Source organism: Dendrobates tinctorius, unplaced genomic scaffold (assembly GCF_039654945.1).
Source record: "Dendrobates tinctorius isolate UK_male_01 unplaced genomic scaffold, ASM3965494v1 ptg000145l, whole genome shotgun sequence".
Lineage (NCBI taxonomy): Eukaryota > Metazoa > Chordata > Amphibia > Anura > Dendrobatidae > Dendrobates > Dendrobates tinctorius.
This window is the reverse complement of record NW_027361812.1, coordinates 17,116,139-17,128,062: the sequence shown is the minus strand read 5'-3', so window position 1 is coordinate 17,128,062 and position 11,924 is coordinate 17,116,139. Positions and strand designations below refer to the sequence as shown.

The 11,924-nt window shown below is 44.9% G+C and overlaps 1 long non-coding RNA gene across 1 annotated transcript; it reads left to right on the top strand.

Moving 5' to 3' along the window:
* The first annotated feature begins 1,147 nt into the window (after positions 1–1,147).
* On the top strand, positions 1,148–4,312 carry LOC141049543 (uncharacterized). Its single transcript, XR_012220383.1, has 3 exons — positions 1,148–1,315; positions 2,191–2,324; positions 2,689–4,312. It is a non-coding gene; the product is annotated as an uncharacterized lncRNA (long non-coding RNA).
* The last annotated feature ends 7,612 nt before the right edge of the window (positions 4,313–11,924 follow it).

Here is an 11,924-nt window from a genome sequence, read left to right as displayed (position 1 = left end):
GGATATAGAAGAAAATGGCAAATTTATATTTTGGGTTTTACATGTTGAGGGTGTCAAATGTGTCTAAGACATTTGTAGTTCTATGAGCCCTGAAAATATATTGGAGATCATTTGTGCCACGGGACAATAGAAGACTTTTATCTTTCGTTTGTTATGTTAATTAATAAGTACAAAAGGTTTTGCCTGCTTGTTATGGTGGGGAGGAGGTCAGTGATGGCCCTGATTAAGTTGGTTGGGCCCATTGGAGGTAGCTCCACTTTTTTATGATGTTATATAGTTTTGTTCATGTAGTGAGCAGGTAGAAATCAACAAGGAGTCATTAACTTGTACAATTTTGTCCCCTCTTCCCACTCCTCCGGAGTCATTGAGTTGGGACTGAAGGCTTAGGAATTCTGGTACTGCTGATAATGGAGATATTAAGGACCTCCTCAGTTTGATCGGGCCTCTCGACAATTTTTCTTCCAAGAATGATATTTCCATTCATGTTCACGATGTTATTGTTAAACTTATGTAAACTGATATTTAATAAAGAGGAGGCTGTGGCCATAATTTTCCATCACATAGTATGCCTGGTGCTTTTATTAGGGGGGGATGTATTCGGAAATATTTATAATATTCTGGTCATGCAGAGAATGGATTTTTAGGTGACAAACTTTTTCAACAAAATCCATAGGTTATGGTCACATGAGACAGATATGCCCTAGATGTTTGCGGGTGGAAAATCCAAAGCGTTTTACAAGAGTACCAAAGCAGATTTTACTCATCTATAACTTAGACTAAAAATAGGCTACAATAACAGAACCGAGACAGTCTCCATAATAGTCATTGGGGTACTTTTATTTGTATCAGTTATGCAACCGATCCATATTTTACATTATTTCATTTGTCTGTTCCTTATACCCAAATAGATAAATAGAATTTTAAAACTCAAGTGTTAGAGAAGTCCACACTGGATATTGAATCATGGTGCTAATTGTAACTCTGCAGCATCTGTGTCAGTATCTAGTCCTGGAATCTGTTTCTCTTGCCCTTAGACTTGCCCTTAGTTAACATGGATCTTGATGTTTCCACGTCGGCCATCTTGCTTCCTGCCAAAGCTGTATATAAAGCCAGCACCTGCTCTGATTCATTGCTTGTGTATTATGTATTGGACTTTGTGCCTCTGCAGTCCCAAGCCTGGACTTACTATCCCTGTTGGTCCTCTCTTAACGGCGGAGTCCTCTGCCAACCTGCACGTCTGGATCCCTGCCTGCTGACCGAGTGATTGCTGAACACTTGACTTCAGGAACCTCTGCCTGACTACACCTGCGGTGAAGTAAGAACTCCAGCCAGCTAGTGTGTTCCTCCGCTCTGCAAGAGTCTGTGTCTTGTGCCCGCATTGCTCAGTGACTTTGCATGCTGTGTCGCAGAGTATCAGCTCTGCTATTACCATTTATCATATTGACTGAACATTTATCTGGACTTATATGCTATATTGCATTCAGATCATTAATACAATATTGCTTGCGCAACCCACTGTGTCTGTAGTCTCTTTGACCTAGCCACTGGTGTCCAGTTGTATCCACTAGTATCGTGACAATCTGTCTCCATCTTCTCCATTGTCTGAGGCTGCAGATGTTTTAGTTGCACCCACAGACTTGCATGGTTGCACTTTATTCGAATTCTGGAGCTCTTTTCAGTATATCGATCTGGCATGAGAAAAAAATAGCAACTATGTACTGCCCCATCGTATAATATTGAGCCAAGTGCTATCGAATAAAACTTTGCATAGCATTCGGCCGTGTAATACCCTCATTATCCTGTAGACTGTAAGCCCACAAGGGCAAGTCACTCTCCTTCTGTACCAGTCTGTCATTGTTAGTTTGTTCATCGTATTTTATATCTGTATTTTGTATGTAACCTCTTCTCATGTACAACACCATGGAATCAATGGTGCTCCAAAAATAATAATAATTATAATGTGAGCGAGCCTTAACAAAAATAAAAGGACCAAACTGAAATGTACATTTAATGAACTCACTACTAAATACCGTATTTTTCGGACCATAAGACGCATCGGACTATAAGACGCACCCAGGTTTTAGAGGTGGAAAACAGGGAAAAAAATATTTGAAGCAAAGATTGACTTCATACAGTTACCCCCAGTAGCAACGTATGAATATGTGCTTGTGTGTGTTGACCTCTTCTCAGGGTGGCCAGAAGCCTTCCCGATGCCGAAAGCCACTGCAAGGGCTACTGCAAAGAAGCTGATGTCAGAAGTTTTCTGTAGATTCGGACTACCTGAAACCATAGAGTCCAACAGAGGTACCCACTTCACTGGAGAGGTAATGCAACATGTTATGCAAATGTTGGGGGTCACACAAGCATTCCACACACCCTACAGACCCCAAGCAAGTGGTAAGGTTGAACGGCTGAATGGGACACTTAAGTTAAAGATTCAAAAAGCAAGTGAGGAATTGGAGAAACCTTGGACAGAATGTTTACCCCTAGCTTTGTTCTCCATTAGGTACACACCTAATAGAAAGACAAAAGTGTCCCCCTTTGAAGTTTTGTTTAGGTCAGCGCCAAGGTAAGGCCTATACTTCCCACAGACACTGCAGCTACAGTGTGACAATCTTTCCTGCTATGTCCAGAGCCTCCAGAAGAGGCTCTCGCTCGTGCATAAACAAGTTTTTGATTCTATTCCAGACCCGGAGAGTCAAGAAGGAACCCACTCTCTTTAGCCTGGAGATTGGGTGGTAGTTAAAAGACACACACGGAAACCACAGGAGCCGAGGTTCGACGGTCCATTCCAAGTCCTCCTCACTACATCCACATCAGTAAAGCTTGAAGGAAAACCCACTTGGATCCATGCCAGCCACTGCAAGGCCCTGGAATGGAAGAGTGATGATCCTGTTCCTACTGATGATGACAGCCTTGCTCCAAAAGGGACAGACGCAGAGAAACCAAAATGACATTTAAAGACAGCAGCTCCTTTTAGATTTGATTTTAAGAAAAACGTGGACTGGATGAATTACATTTACTATAATCAACAGAGGTTTATAAACTACACTAGAGATACAATAAGGGGAATAGCAGATCAAGCTAGGCCCAACACCTTTCAGTGACACAATAAGATATGTGAACACTCCCCCAAGAATTGATAGGGTTGAGAATGAGATATGATCTCTCAACCCACTTCAGGGAATTTGGTGAAGAAAATAATGATAAGCCCAACACTGGCGCTTAGGCCTTTGAAGTACCTGGAGGGAGGTGGGTGAGAGAGTCATATCGGTTCTCAAAAGGAGGGACTGATAGGGAAGCCCTGATTCTTTGGGGTCCCTTCATACACTCTTAGGGTCCTGCTCCCCATACTTATATGAAACATTTCATATATGAGCTCTCAGAGAAAAGATCACCTCTTACCTAATCTTGTTATTCTCATTACTTAAGCTATTCTTGCCTCTCACCCCTGTACCTCTTCAATGGAAGTCTTCAAACAGAGGCTGGACAGACATCTGACTGAGATGATTTAGCGAATCCTGCTTTGAGCAGGGGGTTGGACCAGATGGCCCAGGAGGTCCCTTCCAACTCTACGATTCTATGATTCTATGATTCATGTAACTAATGGGCATATCACAAGTTACACGTAGGCCTAATGATCAGGCTAGGTAGCTAATGAGGACACAGTCTTAGAATTAGATGAATCATTATAGAAAAAGGGGCTATGAACCCTTACTAAGGGAGGTTAATGAGACTAATATTAGGGTCTTGTATATCTAATACCTGTTTCCACCTTTTTCTGGAATTTCCCGAATGCATTAATGACATCTAATGATTAACATACAAGGAACAAGAATCTGATTGGTTGAAAACCATTTATGCTTACTACTGATTAAGTTATTGTCCAATGAAATATAATTATGTAATGTTAAACCCACTGGAAAGGGTATATATGAGCAAATCTTTTCATTAAAAGTGTGCTTGGACAGCATCTTTGATACAGATACACCCTGTCTCTGTGTTGATCTGTCACATTGCCTGGCAACAAGCTTACTAATCTGGCTACCATCCGGTATATCTGAAGATCTCCCCTTGAGAGATAAAGATCAAACCCATCAATGTGGAAAAATATTTAATAACGTAAATAACATACTATTCTATGTCGTGTTAGTATATAAAATAGTATGTTATTATGTTGGAAGCTACGGGTAGAAGATGGTGCTGCGGGGCCAGTGTGGTGTCTGTAAAGTACTATATGAAGACGCTGAAGAGTGAGTATAAGAATGGGGGCACAGGGCTTATATTTAAAGCACCACTCTAGCACTGAAAAATAATACTGGAGTGCTGCTCTAAGATGCCATGTGAGAACTATAAGGCTGTGTGCACACGCTGCGGATTCTGCTGCGGATCCGCAGCGGTTTTGGTCCTGCGGATCCGCAGCAGTTGCACAGTACCATTAAAATCAATGCAAAGTGAAAACTGCTGTGCAGACAGTGCGGATTTTTCTTTGTGCGGATTCCGCTGCGGTTTGACACCTGCTCCATGGCAGGCGTCAAACCGCAGGGGAAACCCGCAGGCTAAACCGCAGAAAAACTGCAGATAAACCGCAGGTCTTTTGACCTACGGATTTACCTGCGGTTTTTGACAAGTCCGCGTGGATAAATCCGCAGGACAATCCGCAGCATGTGCACACAGCCTTTCTCCCAGCATGTCCTGCAGATCCTATGCCATGTTGGTAGTTATAGTTCACCACAGGAGTGGCAGAGTGCTTTTTTATGTGTTGTAATAACTAAACTTTTAAATAATTCTTACTTGTACAGGCTGTGCTCACATCAGTGCAGGTCCTGCAGCCAGCCACGCTTGAAAACCGAAATTATCTCTCTCTACAGCTTACAAAACCTATGGTGAGGTAATGAAGGGCTGGAGCATCACATGACCGCACAGAGCCCTCTCTCTTATTACCTCACCACAGGTCCTGTAAGAGGAAGCTGCATTGTTTCTAGTGCAGTGTCTGCAAGTCCTGTGGTGACATAATGAAGAGGGAGGGCTCTGTGCTGTCATGTGATGCTCCAGTCCGCCCTCTTCATGACCTCACACAGGTCCTATACGGGAGCACTCAGGATCAGAACAACCCGCACTGAGCTGTCAGGTATGAAACTGCGATCCCTCCTGTGGCACCCTGCTCCTGCCGCCTCCTTCTCCACCGGACACACGATCTCCCCAGCCGCTGTAGGAATCCGGCGCTGGGGAAACCATATGGGTCCGCTGTTTAAGTGAAGGAATATTCATTTACTGCTCCCCGCCCATTGCTCTGCGCTGACAGGTGGGCGAGGTAATGAATTTTCCTTCACTTTAAGCATCGGGACCATGTGGTTTCCCGAGCGCCAGATTTCTGCAGCGGCGACAATTTCCTACATCTTGGGAGTGTGATACCACACCACCGCTGCCCCCTCCCCACATGTTACATTGGGACCATAAGACGCACCCCATACTTTCCTCCAAAATTTAGAGGGAAAAAAGTGCATCTTGTGGTCCGAAAAATACGGTAACTGGAATTGTCTTTTTCTCTCATTTTCCTCCAGCGTTCCTGCAATCTCAAGTTGCCCCCAGTCTAGTGATGCATCCCACCACCCTATTGCAGCAAAGTAAGCAGGTATATCAATCAGATGTCTAGGAAAGTTAATACCCGTGTGCTGGCCTGTGCTTCTTATTAATACCCACTTTTAAAATATATATAATGTTGTAGATACAACATAGAAATGGCTGAGCATAAATTTTAATAGATAAGATAAGGTGGTAAATGTTCTTTTATTGCAGTTGTCCTAATTTCTGTGGTCTAGTACGTGACGGGGGTAGAGACTCTACAAAGCGATTACCTTTAGACATCATTCAGACAACCTCTTTCACTTAAGGCCCTGTTACATTTATCGATGCACCAGCGATCCCAACCGCGATATGACCCGGTCAGGATTGCTGGTGCATCGCTAAATGGTCGCTAGTGAGCTGCCAAACATCTCACTAGAGACACAGCGATGCTCGGCGGTCGTTACTTACCTGTCAGATGCAGCGATGATGACCGTCTTCCGCCGACGTCCATGGCTCGCTCGTCGGCGCCAGCAGGAAGCCGACGATGAGAAATGGACCAGGCCGATGTCGAGCGATCACATGTAGCGATATCGCTAGCTATATCGCTGCTGCATCACAAAATCGGTGACGCTTTAGCGATATCGCTAGCGATATCGCTATGTGTAACAGGCCCTTTACATTTTCTAGTCGTGTACTCACGGATGGAACTCATAAATATAACGAGAATAGGAATGTGTATGGAAGGCACTAGTAACCCAAAATAAGTGAAAATATCAGACAGACTGCATGCAAAAATCAGTGAAATATTTTACTGAACAGTCATAGTGAGCAACAAGATGTTAAAACCATTTAAAAGGTAAGAAAGGGGGGAGGTTTTTTTTTTGCACAAATCCAAGGATGAAGGAATCAATAACCAAGATGATACAGGTACAAAAGCAAAAAAGCAAATTACAGTTTATAATGGCTGTAGTCTACCAATAGATTCCAAAAACTTTAATGTTAAAAAATTGAGAATAAGTATAAAAAATAGATGGCTCTTGTACCCATTATAGTGTGTGCACAAACAAAATGGAGACCGTCAGTTTTTACCCAACTTACTGATCACACTTGCTCATTCCAGTCAATGGTTCCGCTGACCGTTGTGTCATCTGACTGCTCTTCATTTTTTATTGGATAATTGGTAGGAGAAGCTTGATACATTGCATAAAAATGGAAGGAAATTGTCATAGAGGGAAAGCGAACCTTTTTGCTGTACTGATACCAAATTTGAGAAACAAGCCGCAGATTTGAAAAATCGGTTTCTGGCACGCGGCTATAGCCGGAGATGCATAAAAATTGGCTATGACAGGGCTAGACACACTCCACGCGGCGGTTTATTACATCCAGTTAAAAGTAAAAATGATGAGGGAGGTGGACCGATTCGGTTCATCTCGACTCATAATCATGAGTGGCACAATATGCGTGCCATATTGAATAGGCACTGGTCAGTTCTGGGTACAGATCCAACCCTGGGGTCCTTCTTGGGTCACTCTCCCTCTATGACACCTCAGAGATCTAAAAACCTCAATGATCTGTTGGTTCAGAGACACTATGTCCCAGCTCCTAGTAATTTCTTTGGCACTAGAGGCCCTTTTCATGGCTCTTTCTCGCGTGGCCACTGTCTTGCCTGCGCCAATGTCCTGCGCTGCTCCACTTTTAGCTCATCAGACGGGACAAGGAAGTTCCAGATTAGACAATTTCCTGTGGAACTTCAAATGTAATCTATTATGCCACATGCCCGTGTCCCAAGATATATGTGGGTTTGACAACAAGGGAGCTTAGGATTCGAGTACGGGAGCATGTGCGGGACACCAAGACGGTGTCTGACATTGGGGACCTTAAAACCATCCCCCGACACTTCAGATTGCACCACAATTGCGATGCAAGTTTACTGAAGATCAGGGGGATTGATGCTCTTCACATGGGGATCAGGGGTGGTGACAATAAAATAATCTTGTCACAAATGGAGGTCAAGTGGATTTTCCAACTTGACACTATGACACTTAATGGGCAAAATGAATCTTTGAGTTTTGCCCCATTTTTATAGGCCCTCCAAACAAACCCCCCCCCCTTTTTTATGGGCATAATAATTATGCATCATGGCGTTGGTGATGTAATTTTTCTATTTTTGGTTCTCTAGTGGGTTCCCATAATATGGGACATTCTTTTGCACAATTGTTCATAGCACACTTTATATAGATACATGGGTATACATCAATACGTATATAATGTATTTTCTTGGGGTAATTTTTAAAAAAAACTTCCTCCTGCTTTTTTTCCCTCTGCATTTTCCCTTTACACTCCCCTTCCTTCCTGGCAGTGTTTTGTTTTTATTTGTTTTTAATTTTTATTTTTTTCACTAATTTTTTTTTATGTCAATTATATTTTGTACCTAGTGACCTTGATGATACTGCGTTTCTCCATGGACCTACGTTTGGTGTCATTTCCCTGAAAACAAGATTCAGCAGTCCTTACAGATGTGGGAACCTTGATTATATATTGCTATTTGATACATTTGATATGTGTGATCTATTCATTTTTGTTATATGAAAATGTACTGTATATATGCATGTATGATGATGATCTTTTGTATGGTCATGATTCCTTTATAATTAGTGCTTTTGGTTGTATAGATTTTGGTGATTACTGTTTACCCCGTTTAACTATATATAACTACATGTGGCTGTGAGCATCGCTCTGCGGTGGTATGCGTGCTGCTGGCAGATGGGCGTCTTTACACTTTGCACATATGCACTGGGCTTTTTGACCGGCGTTGTGTGGGCTGTGTGATGCCTGCTTTGTGCAGCAGGACCTGCCGTCCTCAGGGCGCATGCACCGATGATGCCACACTCATTGGTTGATTCTGGTCACGAGACCAGGGTCATGGGGTATTTGAAGGTCCTGTGGAGACCTGTTTACAATCTCCTTGACAAAGCGGCCTTTCTGCGCCGCGAAATGCGTGTCGGGGGTTCACTGCCAGGCGTCCCTCCTCCTTCTGTACCCTCTGGTAAGCTCCTTTACCTGTAAACATTTTGGATTATGATCGGCGGTTGTTTATCTGCTGGCTTTAATTGTAGGCTTAGTTACCCTCAGGATGCATCATGTTTCCTTCTCTTATTTGACCCGGGTTTGGGGATCTGATTAATATTACATCTGGCCACAAGGCATTTACATGTTGTAGGGATACATATATATTCTGGGTGTTTAGTTATTAAATGAAGCCTATATTATACACATGAGGGAATTTTTTCCATCTTGGATGGAGGAGTGGGCTGTCGTGGGTGTGTTTTCATCTGCATAATAATTGTATGTTATTTAATAAAATTTATTGATACTTTTTGCATTTCATCATTTTGCTCCTTTTTTTGTTCTGGTTCTAATCTATTGTTGGTGCGGATGTGGCCTCTACCAGGGGTGGACAAATTGTTTTGGTACTACCTGCTGGCATTGCAGCAGCCTATATGGGACTTTCCTTGTTACTATATATATAAAAAATCCCTGCTCTGTGTGCACAGAACCTGTGATGAGGTCACAGGAGGGGAGGAGTCAGGGATCACATGATCAGAGGTTTCAGTCGAGGCAACTGATCATGTGATCCCTGACACCTCCCCTCCTGTCACCTCATCACAGGTCCTGTGCACATCCATCAATGTATTGTATGCGGGACTCTGCTGTGCTGGTTGTCATGGTGCTGGATGAGGGAAGTATGTGTGGGGTCAGGAGGGGTTTACAGGGTGGATGTAGCTGCGTGTGGGTTCGATGTGTACGGAGCGGAGCCGTGTGTGTGCGAGGTGTACGGAGCGGAGCCACGAATGTGCAAAGTGTACGGAGCGGAGCTGCATGTGTGCGAGGTGTACGGAGCGGAGCCGTGTGTGTACGAGGTGTATGGAGCGGAGCTGTGTGTGTACAAGGTGTACGGAGTGGAGCCGGGTGTGTACGAGGTGTACGGAGCGGAGCCGCGAATGTGCAAAGTGTACGTAGCGGAGCTGCACATGTGCGAGGTGTACGGAACGGAGCCGTGTGTGTGCGTGGTGTGCGGAGCGGAGCCGTGTGTGTACGAGGTGTACGGAGCGAAGCCGTATGTGTACAAGGTGTACGGAGCGGAGCCGCACGCACGAGGTGTACGGAGCAGAGCCGCGTGCACGAGGTGTACAGAGCAGAGCCGCGCGCGCGAGGTGTACAGAGCAGAGCTGCGCGCACGAGGTGTACGGAGCAGAGCCGCACGCACGAGGTGTACAGAGCTGAGTTGCACATGTGCGAGGTGTACGGAGCGAAGCCGTGTGTGTATGAGGTGTACGGAGCGGAGCGCGTGTGTACAAAGTGTACAGAGCTGAGCCATGTGTTTATGGGGCGGAGCTGCGTGTGTACGAGGCGTATGGAGCAAAGCCGCATGTGTACAAGGTTTACAGAGCAGAGCCATGTGTGTACAAGGTGTACAGAGCGTGGCCTCGTGTGTATAAGGTGTACGGAGGAGCAGAGCCGCATGTGTACGAGGTTTACGGAGTGGAGCCATGTGTGTACTGAGTGGAGCAGTGTGTGCGAGGTCTACGGAGCGAAGCCGTGTGTACCAGGCATACAAAGCGGAACAGTGTGTGAATGAGGTGTGCGGAGCCATGCGTGTACAAGGTGTATGATGGGGAGCATTCATACCTCCCAACCGTCCCAGATTCTGAGAGACAGCTCCGACCGGTAGGTTACTTTTCCCACGGACACAGCAGTATATGGCGGAGCCCCGAGGAGTACTTGAAAACTCGCACGTGACATTCCATCGGAAGTGACGTGCTGGAAGCTGACCAGAGGAGATTGTGATGGAACCATGAATGCACTTCAGGGAATGCTTCAGATCATCACCATGTCCTCCTCCGACAGCGCGGACAGCGGGATCGCCTTGGACTCGGGGATGTCGGCCATGTGAGTGGATCATGATATGTCCTGCACCAGGAGGCTCAGGTGGGCACTACAATGTGAGCCGGGCTGGTATAGTACCTTTATAGAATCTTTCTTTCTTTCTCTCTCTGTTCTTTCTTTTTCTTTCTTTCACTTTCTGTTCTTTATTTCCCCTTTTTCTTTCTCTCTCCCTCTCTGTTCTTTATTTCTTTCCCCTCTTTCTTTTTTCTCTCTCTGTTCTTTTTTTCTGTCCCCTCTTTCTTTCTCTGTTCTTTCTTCCTTTCTCTCTCTGTTTCTCTCTTTCTTTCTCTCTGTTCTTTCTCTCCTTTCTTTCTCTCTTTTAGATTTTTTTCTCTCTCTGTTCTTTCTTTCTTTTCCTCAGTACCAGTCAATGTGCCCACAGTACTAGCCACTGTGCCCATAATGCCAGTCACTGTGCCCTCAGTACCAGTCAGTGTGAGCAGCAGTGCTAAATGGGTGTGGTTGGGGCGTGGACATGGGTGTGACTAGTTGTGAAATGGGTGTGGTCGGGCGGCCGGTAACCCATAATAGTGGAAGTCATCTGTTTCCATCAACTTTGTTATATGTGGGCAGTGGGCACCTTTAGTAAAGTGGGCATGAGATGGAGGGTCTTGTCACCTCTGCCTCACACATAAGTTACTATGAGGTGTACTTTATTCCTGCCACATTTCTTTCTTGGCCTACTGAGAGAAATGTTTTGACCACTTGAAAGTTGTACAACCTAAGGATTGTGCATGTGTGCACTGCCCGCATGTAGTAATATGTGTGTGTGTGTATATATATATATATATATATATATATATATATATATTTACTCTGACCCCTATATAAACCCTGCCCCTCTGATCGCCGTCCACTTTCCCATGCTCAGGATCCAATCCTTGGGTCTTATTTGGTACCCCCTTGGTCCTCCACATGCTGAACATCTGGGACATGACTAACATTGCGCAATGTGCGCTTGTTCGTCGCCAAATGCAGCGTCGTGTCCAGTGTGTGAGGAGACGGCGACTTGTCTGTGGCGTTAACTCCTCTGCTGCCATGTTGGGCACAGCCTGTGACGAAGAGCGTCTCTTCCTGTGTATCCGGCCACAGGCTGCACATCGGAGGCTGCTTCTTCTATCAGGGGAAGTTCATGAAGCAGAAGCCTCTGTGTGACTCATGTGAAGTAACTTGTCTGACAGGTCATGGGTCCAGGTCAACAGGTGATTGCAGACTATTAGCTGATTTCAATGTTAGGTACAGGTGAGTCAGGACTAGATGTTGGGTGGAAGCCTTCCAGTATTTGTAAGGCCTCGTGCACTCGCTGAGTATTTGGTGAGTTTTTACCCCAGTATTTATAAGGCCTTGTGCAGACGCTGAGTATTTGGTGAGTTTTTACCTCAGTGATTATAAGGCCTCGTGCACACGCT